The sequence below is a fragment of the Podarcis vaucheri genome (assembly GCF_965113315.1).
Source record: "Podarcis vaucheri genome assembly, chromosome: 11".
NCBI lineage: Eukaryota > Metazoa > Chordata > Lepidosauria > Squamata > Lacertidae > Podarcis > Podarcis vaucheri.
In genome coordinates this window covers 35331998-35348936 of record NC_138749.1, presented here as the reverse complement: position 1 = coordinate 35348936, position 16939 = coordinate 35331998, and the positions used below count along the sequence as shown (strand labels likewise).

The 16939-nt window shown below is 41.7% G+C and overlaps 2 long non-coding RNA genes across 2 annotated transcripts in view; both read left to right on the top strand.

Moving 5' to 3' along the window:
• Positions 1-203: 203 nt before the first annotated feature.
• The window catches only part of LOC309514632, a 34317-nt gene continuing 17581 nt past the window's right edge, over positions 204-16939 (top strand). Inside the window, exon 1 of the long non-coding RNA XR_014212097.1 lies at positions 204-323. This is a non-coding gene — a long non-coding RNA (uncharacterized lncRNA). The remainder of the gene's footprint in view (positions 324-16939) is intronic.
• On the top strand, positions 2979-9945 carry LOC309514549. Its single transcript, XR_014212056.1, has 2 exons — positions 2979-3033; positions 9604-9945. It is a non-coding gene; the product is annotated as an uncharacterized lncRNA (long non-coding RNA).

Sequence of the window (16939 nt, the reverse complement as noted above, 5' to 3'; positions counted from 1 at the left end):
ATTTCTCTCTCTTTTTTCCAGTCATAAATTCAGTTCTCTACATTTCCACAGCAGTTTGTGATTTGTTTATTTTTAAAAGTCTTTCACAGAATTCACCAGCATTTTAGAGTGAATTTCTCCTAGTATACATGTATTTGTGTGCAATTCTGGCTAATGCACACATTTTTTGCAAAGCTATTTTCCCCAATGTATTTTTCTATGATATTCCTACTAAAATGTCATTTTTTATGCACACTTTATGCACAATTTTTATGTGTTACTGGGCTGAAGAAGTGTGAATTTCAGACAATGGTTCATGTATTTCCTTGGAAAATACAAAGAAGGTATGTTCTCCTTTAAATGAGAAATGAATCAAATTTCTCCCCTATTCCCAGAGTTTCACTAAGCTAAGAAGGCTGATGATACAAAGATTCCTCACTTTATAAACAGTGCTAGCACTTGTTCCTTAGTTAATAATTTTTTGTGCATTTTCATGTCTGCAACTCAAGTTTACCCCTCAGACTATAATAGTGCCGAAGAAGCATACTTAAATACATATGATATTGGTACCAAAATGTATATTTAACTTGGTAAATATGTCTTTAAAATGCCTCACTATTTAGCCAATCCTAAATATGTATTTACACAAGTCTACTTTCTCTGTTTACCCAAGTGATTGGAACAGTCTCTCGGGCAAATAACACTGAGTTTATAACCTTCCATGAAAGTTTATTTTTATTTGCTCTGGGGGGGGGGACTTTAACTTTATGGGATTTTTTTTTTGGGGGGGGTAGAATCTTCTACTACTTACAAAGTTGCTACTGGGTGCTCTAACCCTGAATGCAAATGCTTTATGTTCTTAATTACCTGCAGGCTTTTTAATTACCATACTTACTGTGCCAGTTCATCAGGATAACAAAAAATGGCCCAAATTCAACTTATATGTGCAGTCTTTCACATTACCTTGGGCAGTGGTGGACTTTGGCATCTCAAATTTCAGTGGTACCCTGTGTTACGCCAAAATCTGTCCCCTGCCCCCCACCTCTCGCCTTCCATTGGTGGCACCCACTGCAGTGTCTCAGAAGTTCTGTGCCTGGTGCAGTGGCATAGCGTGGGGGGTGCAGGGGGTGCCGGCCGCACTGGGCGCAACATCGGGGGGGCGGGGCGCTCGCACTCGCAGCTCTCTGCCCCTACCTGGCTCACTCACTCTCTCTCACTGCAGTGCTGGCTGTGCGAATCCGATCCGAGCCGCTGGGTCGCTGCCCACTGTGGAGGGGGTGGGTGCCAGGCGTGCGGTACAGAGAGCGAGGGACTATCTGGGGGAGGGACAGTGCAGCGGCCGCCCAGCGCAGCGCTGAGCGCGGGAGAGAACCACACCAGACCAGACCAGGCAGCAGCAAGAAGAAGCTGGCAGCGACGGCAGGTTAGGGGTTAGGGGGCGCAAATTACTTGCCTTGCCCCGGGTTAGGGGGCGCAAATTATTTGCCTTGCCCCGGGTGCTGACAACCCACGCTACGCCGCTGGCCTGGTGCAAGATCATTTGCAAACTAAGTCCCACCTGTAAGCAATCTGGTGTTTGCACAAAGCAAAATTGGAAATAGTATTTCTAATAATGACTGGAAATAATGATATTCCAATTCCCGAAATTTGAAAAAAGAAGATTTCCCCCATAAGCTGTGCCCACCATGGGAATGGGCTGGGCTGTTGTGTGAATGTTGCAGCACACTTGCTTGCTTTGAGTGTAACTTCCAGAGGTGTTCAAGGATTGTTATAACTCAGGAAGTGTGGCCATGATGTCAGCAAAAACCCACATTAACATCTGTACATTCACACATCCCTGGAACATGCCTTAATAACCCTCTCTCTTCTTATAAACTTCTTATAAAGGTTGTCCTGTTTGCAGGGTTGAGTATTATGAAAACACATCCGTTGAAGAATTCAACAACCTACAGGATCAAGCTGTATGCTTAGGAAAGGTTACAGCCATCCCTTAGGTCCTGGCAAATCCTTATCAACCAGCACATGAGCCAGGATACTAGAGTTTAAGTCATAATCTCTTTCTAGCCATGAGGAAGTTATGACAGAAGAAATAAACCTCATGTATGAGAAACAAGTCAGGAACCTATCTGAGGTTTGCTTCATTTCTTATCAGCTTCATCCACCTTCAACCCTTTCAAAATGTACTAGGAAAAATACAAATACTAAATAAGATATAATTGCTGTAAGTCTTGCTAAGAACTTCATTGTTCTTAGCACCGTTCTTAGCTTTGTGCAGCACTGAATTAATCAGCAGAATTAATGGCTTGTATAGGCAGGGTTAAGCTTTTGCTATGAAAAGAATAGACCAGAATAACAAATGAACCCAAGACCTGGGACAAACAATCCTTACTTTTCACTTCCATCTCTCTTATGGTTATGTGCTACAGTCACAGGTACCATTCCAAAATCGTTTGGTGTTCACACCTAGATATTTCTTTTCAGGCTACAGATGAGGTTTTTATGTTCAGGGCTGATCAAGTAGGCTGTTACCAATTGGAGTTCATGCCATGGAAAACTGGTCACTCTTTAAGATGCCTCTCTTTAAAATGATAACTTCTGGACAATTCTGTGCATATTTAGCTAAATAAAATCAAAAGCGGCTATGAAAACAAACAGGATCCATGTCTTATAATTTCTACTCAAATATAAGATGCACCTGATGACATATCTACCTATGGTACAGAGATATGCTCATCAAATAGCATGATATGCACTGCGGTGTAAAGAACTTGAGGAACAAGACCAGTGTCCGAATCTGCACCCTCAAGCAGAATAACTAGATAAAACACTGATGACATGAAATTTATAGACTGCCACACACCTGAATCATTTTCCACCTTATTTCAATATAGATGAAATATTAAGTGAAATCTGGATTATCAAAAGGTATAGCTTTGACATTTTTTACCTGGAATATATATATTCACTCAATGGAAATAATTTGTTTGCATGCTTTTAACAGACATATACAGAGAAGGCTTCAAACCCTTTTTGCCAAGATTAGGACCCAGATAGGTAGTGGTTAAGAGTGGTAGACTCATAATTTGGTGAACCGGGTTCAATTCCCCGCTCCTCCACATGCAGCTGCTGGGTGACCTTGGGTCACACTTCTCTGAAGTCTCAGCCTCACTCACCTCACAGAGTGTTTGTTGTGGGGGAGGAAGGGAAAGGAGAATGTTAGCCGCTTTGAGACTCCTTCGGGTAGTGATAAAGTGGGATATCAAATCCAAACTCTTCTGACCTTTGCTTTCCCATGCCTTGCTTTTTAGGCACAAGCGATGCTTGAATTTGTGTGTCTCTGTGAACAAGTGAGCAATAGCCATCTTTGCTCTTTATGTTTGCAATCTGGAAATGACCCATTTTGTTTTTGGATTACCACTGACAGAAAGTGAAATAATACTGTACTCTATGTCAGTTCTCAGCTGTTGTTAATATAAAATTTGTTGATTATTTAAACTTGTTCTGTAGGTTGACTATGATCCACACTTTTTATTCTCTTTATAATTGGTATGGAAGATGTTTTCTACACAGAGCTATCACTGTGACCTACGGCTTAAAAACGTGAAAATGCTAGATGGATAATAATTCTATTTTGTATTTGCTTTCATTGAAAAATAGATGATCAGATTGAGCTCAGTTGGCATGGAGCATTTTCAAATTAATGCATTAAGTTGTTCTAAAAATCCATGGGAAATGATGTTGTAAAATGTGGCAATAATTTAATGGAAATTGTCACTAGCTAGTCTGTAAATATGTGAACATGGGTTCCTTCTTGCCTTCTCATTTAAGAAGGACTAAACCAGGGCAGTACCAGTGGTAAAAAGCAAAGCAAACATAGAACATCTCCTTCTTGACCAACATTGCATCTGCAAAGTGTGATCAAATTTTCGAGATGGTGAATTGTTTAGTCACCCTTGGCAGTCTTCACCCAGAAACTGAGTCATGTTTAGTCCGCTGTGATGAATGTGCAGCCTACTTTGCAGATACTCTTATATTATCCAACTTGGGAGTTACTGAAAAAAAGTTAGTTTGAAACTTTAAAATATCTTTTCAACCTGTCTTTCCCACTGATGCAGAGATGTGAACAGCTTGTTAAGATTTGGTTTCACAGAGCTCTATGGGTCTCGATCTTGGGTGAGTGCAGCCTAATTTGTTGTGAGGCTTTCTCTTAAATCCCAGATCTGCTGACAAAAGCTTCAAAAATTTCAATGGTTTGCTACCAAAAGGCTCAGTGGCTGTTAAATAGTTCTTTCCCAGTTTTGCAACTGAAGATTCACGTTTTTCAGCATTCTCAGGCATGTTTAAAATCATTATAAATCTGGGCAACATACTAAGCAAACTTTGACAGATAATTGGAAAGAAATAATAGCAGATATGGTCAAAAGGTCAAGTGACAATAAAAATCAAGTGCAACAGTTTGAAATTTTAAAATGTTCCTTTCTGTCAAAGCTTTATATCATTTTTTAAGCAAAACATGTGTACAAAATATGGAAGCAGAAGTGTCTGTTTCCCATGTGATGTTGCAAAACTGGGAGCTGGACTCTCTCAGATGGATTTCTGTGACAAAACCGATACACTGCAAAAACGGAAACATTTGCTCTGTATGAAAATACTGGTTCACATGTGATAGCAATGTGTTAGTTACCTGTGTACTGTGCTTTGGGGGCAGGGAATTAAGGAGATGATACTCAGACCTTGACAAAAGTATTGTAGGTTTTAGCACACCATGGGCAGCAAACCCTAGTTGAGCCCGCACTCCAGAGCTTTTTATCAGCCCAAACTCACCAAAACTCAGTCCTGGCACCTCTCAGGTGGGTGCCATTGCCATTATAAGAGAACAAGGGAGGCATTCATGGTGAGTTCCAGCATCTCCTTTTTATACATATATATATATATATATATATATATATATATATATATATATATATATGCTTTCGTAGATTTTCACGGGTACAGGAATGCAGGTTTTGGTGTCTTCGGGTGTCTTCCCGTGTAAGAGTCGGGGTGTCTGTGCGACGTTTCGACGAGGTCTCACTCGTCATCTTCAGGCTGGTGCTTTCGGCTTCTTGTTACTGGAACAGAGCAGAGTCTGGTGTTTGAGTTCCTATAAATACTGTTGAGGGGTGTGGTGTATAGCCTCCAACGTTCTGGGCAGAGAGGAAGTTCCTAGATTAGTGTGCCTTTTCTTCTTTTGTTCCTTAATTACTTGAGGGATATCTTGGGTGATTTCATGAGTGATATTCTGAATACCACTGGGTGGGTCATTAAGTGTAGATTAGTTGCTAAAGCTTTCGTGTCTTGACCTCTTGAGCTTGTGAAGAGTTTTTCTGAGAAGATGGCTGTGCTGCATTTAGTTGTGCTCTGGCTTGGCTTCGTGTATAGGGGCGAGCTATGGTTTTGTGCCTTGTGCCAGCCAGATCTGTGTAGGGATTGCAGGGGGGTGCAGCATCCGGAGGTGCCACTATAGTTTGGCTACTGGATGGAGTCTGTAATATGTCTGTGGAGAGGGTCTGGGTTTGGGTCTGGTGTGGTTGATTGGTGACGGCGTTCTGTGTGCCTCTGGTTCTGGTGTCGGTTTTTGTGGGGAGGGCTAATTTCCAGATGTCTGGCAGGCGGGACGTGTCGTCATGCTTGTTCATGTTGTGAGGGTGTTTCTCTATCTCGATGGCTTCCATGATTATTCTCTTGTGGTGATGTTCCATGTTAAAGAGCAATTTGGAATCTGCAAAATTAATTTCATGTCCTGTTTCTTTCATGTGTTGGAAAAGAGAGGAAGTTTTTTCTTCTTTTTTGACGGCATTCTTGTGTTCTGCGATACGTGCATTTATTCGTCTGTTTGTTTGTCCAATGTACGTGGCTGGGCAGACTTTGCAGGGTATTTCATAGACCCCTTGGTTTTCCAGCTGGATTTTGTCTTTTGGGTTTCTGAGGATATTGGCTATTTTTTGGTTGGTGCAGAAGGCTGTTTTGATATTGTGTTTATGGAGGATTTTGCTGATTTTGTCTGTAGTGCCCTTGATATAAGGAAGGAGGGCCATGCCATTGTTTTCTTCTGTGTCTTGGTTTTTGGGGGGTGTTTCTTTTTGGATTAGCTTCGTAACCCTGTTTTTCTGGTATCCATTGGCGATTAACACATTTGAGAGATTCTGTAACTCAGTTGTCAAGTGGTCTTTGTCAGCCAGGCGTTTGGTTCTGGAGATGAGAGTTTTGGCTACGGAGTTTATTTGTGCAGGGTGGTGGTGTGATTGTGCATGTAAGTAGCGGTTGGTGTGTGTTTTTTTCCGGTAGATAGTGTGTCCTAGGGAGCCATCAGGTTTTTTGTAGATTAGGACGTCAAGAAAGGGGAGTTGGTTGTTGTCTTCTATTTCCATAGTGAATTGTATTTTGGGGTGTAGGCTGTTGAGATGTGTGAGGAAGCTATCTAGTTTTTCTTTCCCGTGTGGCCAAATTACAAAGGTGTCGTCAACATATCTGAGCCAAAGTTTGGGTTTGTGTTCTGACTTGTCTAAAGCATTGGTTTCAAAGTGTTCCATGTACAAATTTGCGATGACCGGTGAGAGGGGTGATCCCATAGGTGCTCCTTCTATCTGTTTGTATCTTTGTCCATTGTGGATGAAGTACGTGTTGGTTAGGCAGTGGTTGGTCAGGTTGACGACACCTTTGTAATTTGGCCACACGGGAAAGAAAAACTAGATAGCTTCCTCACACATCTCAACAGCCTACACCCCAAAATACAATTCACTATGGAAATAGAAGACAACAACCAACTCCCCTTTCTTGACGTCCTAATCTACAAAAAACCTGATGGCTCCCTAGGACACACTATCTACCGGAAAAAAACACACACCAACCGCTACTTACATGCACAATCACACCACCACCCTGCACAAATAAACTCCGTAGCCAAAACTCTCATCTCCAGAACCAAACGCCTGGCTGACAAAGACCACTTGACAACTGAGTTACAGAATCTCTCAAATGTGTTAATCGCCAATGGATACCAGAAAAACAGGGTTACGAAGCTAATCCAAAAAGAAACACCCCCCAAAAACCAAGACACAGAAGAAAACAATGGCATGGCCCTCCTTCCTTATATCAAGGGCACTACAGACAAAATCAGCAAAATCCTCCATAAACACAATATCAAAACAGCCTTCTGCACCAACCAAAAAATAGCCAATATCCTCAGAAACCCAAAAGACAAAATCCAGCTGGAAAACCAAGGGGTCTATGAAATACCCTGCAAAGTCTGCCCAGCCACGTACATTGGACAAACAAACAGACGAATAAATGCACGTATCGCAGAACACAAGAATGCCGTCAAAAAAGAAGAAAAAACTTCCTCTCTTTTCCAACACATGAAAGAAACAGGACATGAAATTAATTTTGCAGATTCCAAATTGCTCTTTAACATGGAACATCACCACAAGAGAATAATCATGGAAGCCATCGAGATAGAGAAACACCCTCACAACATGAACAAGCGTGACGACACGTCCCGCCTGCCAGACATCTGGAAATTAGCCCTCCCCACAAAAACCGACACCAGAACCAGAGGCACACAGAACGCCGTCACCAATCAACCACACCAGACCCAAACCCAGACCCTCTCCACAGACATATTACAGACTCCATCCAGTAGCCAAACTATAGTGGCACCTCCGGATGCTGCACCCCCCTGCAATCCCTACACAGATCTGGCTGGCACAAGGCACAAAACCATAGCTCGCCCCTATACACGAAGCCAAGCCAGAGCACAACTAAATGCAGCACAGCCATCTTCTCAGAAAAACTCTTCACAAGCTCAAGAGGTCAAGACACGAAAGCTTTAGCAACTAATCTACACTTAATGACCCACCCAGTGATATTCAGAATATCACTCATGAAATCACCCAAGATATCCCTCAAGTAATTAAGGAACAAAAGAAGAAAAGGCACACTAATCTAGGAACTTCCTCTCTGCCCAGAACGTTGGAGGCTATACACCACACCCCTCAACAGTATTTATAGGAACTCAAACACCAGACTCTGCTCTGTTCCAGTAACAAGAAGCCGAAAGCACCAGCCTGAAGATGACGAGTGAGACCTCGTCGAAACGTCGCACAGACACCCCGACTCTTACACGGGAAGACACCCGAAGACACCAAAACCTGCATATATATATATATATATATATATATATATATATATATATATATATATATATGCTTTCGTAGATTTTCACGGGTACAGGAATGCAGGTTTTGGTGTCTTCGGGTGTCTTCCCGTGTAAGAGTCGGGGTGTCTGTGCGACGTTTCGACGAGGTCTCACTCGTCATCTTCAGGCTGGTGCTTTCGGCTTCTTGTTATTCAGAATATCACTCATGAAATCACTCAAGATATCCCCCAAGCAATCAAGGAACAAAAGAAGAAGAGGCACACCAATCCAGGAACTTCCTCTCCGCCCAGAACGCTGGAGGCCACACACCACACCCCTCAGCAGTATTTATAGCTCTGTTCCAGTAACAAGAAGCCGAAAGCACCAGCCCGAAGACGACGAGCGAGACCCCGCCGAAACGTCGCCCAGACACCCCGACTCCCACACGGGAAGACACCAAAACCTGCATTCCTGTACCCGTGAAAATCTTGGTGTCTTCGGGTGTCTTCCCGTGTGGGAGTCGGGGTGTCTGGGCGACGTTTCGGCGGGGTCTCGCTCGTCGTCTTCGGGCTGGTGCTTTCGGCTTCTTGTTACTGGAACAGAGCTATAAATACTGTTGAGGGGTGTGGTGTGTGGCCTCCAGCGTTCTGGGCGGAGAGGAAGTTCCTGGATTGGTGTGCCTCTTCTTCTTTTGTTCCTTGATTGCTTGGGGGATATCTTGAGTGATTTCATGAGTGATATTCTGAATAACAAGAAGCCGAAAGCACCAGCCTGAAGATGACGAGTGAGACCTCGTCGAAACGTCGCACAGACACCCCGACTCTTACACGGGAAGACACCCGAAGACACCAAAACCTGCATATATATATATATATACACACACACACACACACACACACACACACACACACACACACACTCACCTGCCTGTATAACATACCTTTTTTAAAAAATGCATTAGCTAAGATGTTAATATGGTGGCTTTCTTTGAAAGAAAACCTCAAGTGATTTTCAGCAGTGTAGTTCACAGGAGTTCCTGTCACTGATATGCTCACACTATGCACATGTGAATGAACCAAACACAACAAGAAGTAGTCTTTCAGGTTTGGGGAGCCTTAGGTACCTAGGGCTTTAAATGCCTCAAATTGGTCCCAGAAATAAACTGGCAACCAATGCAGCTGTTCTAAAACAGCCTTCCCTCTTTCCTGTGATGTGTTGGCTGTTGTTGTTTTTGTTTTTTACAATGCTCAAATTGGGATGGCGATGACTACATTGCACATGACCAGAATAAAGTATTTGCCACTGCAGACATACATTCAGTAGGCTGTAGAAGGCAAACGCATTATGTTATATTTAAGAGTGATTAAATTTGTATCTTTAGGACTATATGTTAGCCAGATGTCCCTTCAGTTCTACCTGAATCCAAGTTCATAATCATCATCTTTTAGCACAGGATATGGCAAGACTGGCAGACAACCTGGAATCAATTTTGCTTATCTTTTTAAAGTTGTTGAGAAGATTCAGAAGTTGCAAGGCCCTAAACTATAAAGAATATCTTGGAACTAAGAACAAAGACTCATCAAGAAGAAAGGCTTTTTTGCTTCAGAACCTGATCTCCGGATCCCGGTGTGTTCCGTAGAGAAAGCAATCTTATTGAAAGCACTTCTTGTTTATTAACACAACCAGATACCAGTGAGTTTGTTAATTAGCACAGTAATTTTCCAGAAAGAAAAGAAAAAATGGCTGCTTTATTAACTTAATAAACAGCCCAGAAGGGGCTCTCTAACCAACCACACATTTTCTGTGCATTTATTTAATACACCATATAAATACCAACTAAATACTTTATCAGGAAGCACCCATGCAGCACATCCTTGGAAATGTCATTTTTAAAGCTATGAGCTAGTGCAAAGTACTGTCAGGCTCCAGGTTTGTATGTACCCACACTTTTCAACTCTGTTCTTCTATACTTGGTGAAGTTAAGGAGAAGCAAGCTTTTAGAAGTGTATTTGCAGCCATGTTTATATCCTTCATGTGACCAGGAAGCAAGCCACATCAAGCTCATTGGCACTTGCTTCCAACTGTGTTTGGAACTGGGTGGTTCATCTAGAAAAAAACTGGTTCTTTGGCTTCAAACATTTGCTTGCCTATGAGCACAATAAGCAGATTAAGGGACAACTAGTCTAAATTGTGTGGTCTGAAATTTCTGTCCAGTTTGTGAGGCTGGTCAATACCCACAAGTGTTTCAAGTGCAGGGAGAAAACCCCACACATTTTTATTACAGAGTGACTAGGAAGACTAGGAAGTTTGTACACATACAAACTCATAGAGTGTTGAAATAATACTTCTTAATATTTCCATAGTCATCAGGTTGGTTGGTTGGTTGGTTGGTTGGTTGCTTCAGAAAACCTGTTCAAAGAAATGGCATTCCAGCCCAAAATGCAAATGTGAGTTACCTCCTGTCACACTGGTTTAACTTCACTACAGTGGCAAAATGGCTCATTTTACAGTGTTGCTGGAACAGTGTTTCTTATTCATTCCTCATGCTAAGCACATGTATGTTGATACTGCCAGCTTGAGAGCCAGTTCTAGAGCCTACCATGGAGGTGATCTTATATTACTCCACATCAGAGGTTTTACTGCAAAATGGATCGTTTGCATGCAGCAACACAGCAGGCAAATCAGGCTCCCCATCCCCACACCACCACAAACATTTCTTTTTGGATATTTGTAGAGTACTGTGGTGACAACCACCCAATCCACATGAATAGCTACTGTACATATATAGCTCACTCTTCTATGAGAGCAACTGTGCAGAGGGATTGAAAGTGGCCTTCACATAAGCTCTATTCAGGCATTCTGTGCTCATTGCAGGACGGCACTGAAGCAGGAAGAAGGGTTGTGCCAAGTAGCTCTTCTCCCTGCCTACAGCACAATTTTACCTGCATACAACACAGTTTCAGACCACATGGTAGCCTGGATGTACAAAGCCTCCTTCTCCTCAGTTGGCTGGACACCTGGGGGAGAGGCTACTCAGTACAACCTCACTTCCCACTCACATATTCTCCTCAAAAAATGAATAGAATGTCTGAAGATCCCATTAACCCATTTTCAGTAGAAGCGTTGCCTTGATTTAAATGGTTGTACCCTGGAACAATTGAGCCATAGATCAAAGCTGTGTGTATGGCCTCCATTGGCTTCCAGCTTTATAATTTGTTCTTTGTTTCTTGCTTTAATTTACTCTAGGGGAGAGAGAGAGAGAAAGAAAGCCCGAGATCAATATCTGCAGAAGCTTTTGAGTATCTCAACAGATATCAATGGACAGCCAAACTATCCTGGAGGATCATGGCATATTGCTAAGTGTCTGCATATACATATTGAATTAAGATGTTGTTAGGGGGAGGATAACTATTCAGTCATTGTTGGATCATGTTTTCCCCATGACCTTTTAATTTAAGAAAGTTTTTAGATTTCATAATTCTATTGTGGTCATCCTACTCTATGAATGCTAGTCTCTTAAGACCATAAATTTGTCTTAATATAATAAACATTGATCTCCTCACAAACACATACTTTCCCCCAACAACTAATTTAACCATTGCTATTATGGCTCAACAATTCCCATTGGCCAGGAACACTAATATTTTTGATGCTGCTATTAATGTGGGTGAGTATTATAAGAATAATGTATGCTCTTGCTTCTTGCTGAATCAGTAAGAAGTAGATGTTTCCATTGCATTTATTGGCAGAAGTAGGTGGGATTAAGCCTTTACTATCAAATAAAGCAAATGGAATTGCACACTAAATACTGCAGTCTAGTGTCATTGTGGGGCTCTCTAAAGCATCAGTTCAATTTTAAATATTTTTTCTTCCAATTAACTTTGATGAAAATGAATTTTTAAAAACTAACGATGCATGAAATCCTTCTAGCTTTGCCTTAGTTTCCACTTGTCTTTTCCAATCAAGTCTTTGGCTACTCAAAAGCAAGTTGACTAGATCCTCCCACCCACAACCTTTCAGTTAGACGTGGCCCCATTGTCCCTTTCCTTTCCTCAAACATACATGGTGGGAAGGCAGTGGCAGCAAAAGTCTCACGCCTTACCACCCTCCCACCATTAGGAGTCCTTACCCTCCAGCATTGCTAACCTGAAGAAAATCATCCTCCCCTGCAGCTGCTATTTGCCCTGTTATGGAGTATGCATGTGTACAACTAGCTTGGGCACAGCACAAATTTCCCAAAATACCAGCTTGGGCTGTGTGGTCAGTCTTCATCAGAAAAAATGGCAAGGGAGAGCAATTAATACCCCAACTAGAACTGTGATCCCAGGGCAGGTCACCTCCACACCATTGCTGCCATATGACAACATAAAGATCACGGTTATTTGATCATCTCATCTAGTTATATAAACAAAATATTGCTGCAGCAACATCAACAATAAAAGAGCTCAATAAATTCCTTCTATTGAATTCTTATAGATGACCCTATAAAGAGCAAGATTCTGACATATTTCTCTAGCACCGCATAGCCTCATTGGTTTCAGTGAAGCAGTTTGGTCTGTCTGCACAAATGTATTCAAGTCATCCTAATGAGCATCTGTTTTAGGAGTGTTTCTAATGTTTGCAAGTGCAAAAGTAAGGAATAGACAATGTGAATTAAAGTAAGGTCTGCTATTGACTGCTGTAATTTGATTCTGGTGTGCAGTGGTGGGACAGAGTATGTGGCGAATATTGACTTTCTTTAAAGGTTGCTCATTTTATTGTTTAAGGCTGGGAGAAGAAGGAAAATCCGGAGAAGAGATACAGGAGCTGCTTTCCTTTGACATCTGGCAGAAATGTTGGCAAGCCATGAAAGATTCTAGTGAGAGCATGAAACGAAGGATGTTATAAATACAATTATTATAGAAAGTGATATTTAATAGGAAAATGAAAGGTCTCTGAGTATGAAATGATACACACTGGCTTATGTGCACAGAGAAAACAGGGCTCCGTTATTCTAATCTTGGGTACCAAGTGATGATAACAACATTTGCAATCCCAAGGTAGGTTGGTAGATACCCATTATCAAAGGCAGAGTTGGTGATTATAGATTGGCTGCATTTTCTGCATGATGATCATGGGAGGCTTCCAATATTGGCTCAAACTGCGGTGAAGTTTGTTTCTGTAAACATTTTAAAAGCTGGTTGAGCGCTGGACAGTTCAATGAACCATAAGTTGTGTTCCTGGTGGAAACCTCCAACTATTTCACCATGTGTCAAATACCCTAATCAACCTTAGCATGTATAGCATGGGTGGAAGGATCTATGGCTCTCCAAGAGAGTAATCCACTGCCATGCTATGTTGATCATTCCATCAGAAGAAGCATTTCAGCTTGCCAGAGGGAAGGACGCTCCCTCTCCTACCCACATGTGTTGCTCTGGAATTTTTTCGAGGGGCCCAGGAGCCAATTTCAGGAGTGCAAGAGGGAGAAGTGGAGGAAAGCCACACTGTATGAGCTGAAGTCCTTGTACTGGCTTCTACTGATGGGACTCATTAGTTGCATCCCACCCCAGATGTTGTTAGACTCCAACTTCTATCAAGCCCATCTCACTTGATCAATAGTCAGGGATTATGGGAGTTGTAGTCCACCAATATTTGGGGCACACACGTTTCTCTCACGCACCCTCTCTATATACAGTGTGTGTGTGTGTGTGTGTGTGTGTGTGTGTGTGTGTGTTCAAAGCATCAAAACACACAACCATCTGCTTTCAGTAATTTGAATTACCAAGCCTTTTACCTCAATGCTTTAAGCATAAGATATCTATGACCAGCTGCAATTTCTAGCAAATCATTACTTAATAGGGATGTCTTCTTCACAACTGTCTATCTGTAGTGCTGTAGGAATCTAAAGGATTAATGTAGGTGATGCTTGGAAATTGAAATGTGCTTATTAACACTGTCGTACAAAGACACAAAGTGTTGCTAGAATGAAATAACAGTGTATATTGGTAGTTTATGACTTTACATTCTACTGCTGTCAAATTACCCAGTACAAATTTGTCAGGTAAAGTGGGCATCCCGCTAAGGGAAATCTGTGCTTTTATGACTTATGCTGATTGCTTTTGTTACAGTTCTAAGGCATGCTCTAAAACTCTTTGAAGACGAAAGGATAACTTGTTGGTTTTACTATTTAATATTAGATATTAGCCCCCCCCCCTTGGCATAACATGCCCCAGTGACAGGACCCTCAGCTACTGAAATAGTGGAGAAGAGGCAATAGTTCAATATCTCTAATATTTAAATTTTTCAGTGTCAACTTTTCAAATCAGAGTCAGAAGTCAATTTTGTAATCTAATCACGTTCCATATACTATCCAGGAAACAAAAGTCCCTGTGCAGGAACCATGTATTCACAAGGGCTGCAGGGAATGGAAAATGGCAGCTATGGGGATGTGTATAAATCTGTGTTTTGTGGGCATATACATTCTCCTGGAAGGATATCTGATTTCACAACAGCCACCTCCACTGCCTCAGAAGGAAGGGACTACTGGAAATACTAATTCAGTTGGGAATGCACTTGTGATTTGGTAGAAGACAGGATGATGAAATCTTCCTTGCACACTAGTGCACATAAACTGAAACAGCCTGAGTGGTCCAGGGCGAATATGATTGGACTTGATACTCAGAAAGCTATGCTTTGGCCATAGGATTTGAAAAATTGATTTGTTATTCCTGTCTATAAAATAAGGTGGATTACTTTGAGGGTGAACATAATAATAGGCTGTAAACACTTTTAAAAAAACATTTCTTGGCTAGTATGAGGCTTGAATATTAACTAAGGTTTGCATTCTCTTCTCAGCTACAAAGTGCACTGGGCAACTGGGCAAATGGAAAGAACTATTTCTCAGTCTAACCTATCTCGCAGGGTTGGTGTGAAACCATAAAACTGCTCTGAGCTCCTTCATACTCAGGATGGGGGATAAAGTCTATTCAGTTTCCATTTAAAGACAAGCCTTCTTAAACTTTCTGAAACAACACATGAACTGAAACACAGCCTTCCTTCAAATGCATATACTAAGTAAAGGTGTGCTTTTAAAAGTGCATGATATTAGGAGAAATTGTTCTGCCAAAATGTGCATATTTGACAAAATTGCATACAAAATGTAAATATTAGCAGAGATTAATTTCCATGATGACTTTTAAAAAAACAATTTGCAAGCTGATGTGAAAATGTGGATAACTGAACAAAACTAGGAAAATGAGAAACAGAAAGAAGTTATATATATATATATATATATATATATATATATATATATATATATATGCTTTCGTAGATTTTCACGGGTACAGGAATGCAGGTTTTGGTGTCTTCGGGTGTCTTCCCGTGTAAGAGTCGGGGTGTCTGTGCGACGTTTCGACGAGGTCTCACTCGTCATCTTCAGGCTGGTGCTTTCGGCTTCTTGTTACTGGAACAGAGCAGAATCTGGTGTTTGAGTTCCTATAAATACTGTTGAGGGGTGTGGTGTATAGCCTCCAACGTTCTGGGCAGAGAGGAAGTTCCTAGATTAGTGTGCCTTTTCTTCTTTTGTTCCTTAATTACTTGAGGGATATCTTGAGTGATTTCATGAGTGATATTCTGAATACCACTGGGTGGGTCATTAAGTGTAGATTAGTTGCTAAAGCTTTTGTGTCTTGACCTCTTGAGCTTGTGAAGAGTTTTTCTGAGAAGATGGCTGTGCTGCATTTAGTTGTGCTCTGGCTTGGCTTCGTGTATAGGGGCGAGCTGTGGTTTTGTGCCTTGTGCCAGCCAGATCTGTGTAGGGATTGCAGGGGGGTGCAGCATCCGGAGGTGCCACTATAGTTTGGCTACTGGATGGAGTCTGTAATATGTCTGTGGAGAGGGTCTGGGTTTGGGTCTGGTGTGGTTGATTGGTGACGGCGTTCTGTGTGCCTCTGGTTCTGGTGTCGGTTTTTGTGGGGAGGGCTAATTTCCAGATGTCTGGCAGGCGGGACGTGTCGTCACGCTTGTTCATGTTGTGAGGGTGTTTCTCTATCTCGATGGCTTCCATGATTATTCTCTTGTGGTGATGTTCCATGTTAAAGAGCAATTTGGAATCTGCAAAATTAATTTCGTGTCCTGTTTCTTTCATGTGTTGGAAAAGAGAGGAAGTTTTTTCTTCTTTTTTGACGGCATTCTTGTGTTCTGCGATACGTGCATTTATTCGTCTGTTTGTTTGTCCAATGTATGTGGCTGGGCAGACTTTGCAGGGTATTTCATAGACCCCTTGGTTTTCCAGCTGGATTTTGTCTTTTGGGTTTCTGAGGATATTGGCTATTTTTTGGTTGGTGCAGAAGGCTGTTTTGATATTGTGTTTATGGAGGATTTTGCTAATTTTCCTTATATCAAGGGCACTACAGACAAAATTAGCAAAATCCTCCATAAACACAATATCAAAACAGCCTTCTGCACCAGGGTATTGCAGGCGTTTGGTTCTGGAGATGAGAGTTTTGGCTACGGAGTTTATTTGTGCAGGGTGGTGGTGTGATTGTGCATGTAAGTAGCGGTTGGTGTGTGTTTTTTTCCGGTAGATAGTGTGTCCTAGGGAGCCATCAGGTTTTTTGTAGATTAGGACGTCAAGAAAGGGGAGTTGGTTGTTGTCTTCTATTTCCATAGTGAATTGTATTTTGGGGTGTAGGCTGTTGAGATGTGTGAGGAAGCTATCTAGTTTTTCTTTCCCGTGTGGCCAAATTACAAAGGTGTCGTCAACATATCTGAGCCAAACACACACCAACCGCTACTTACATGCAC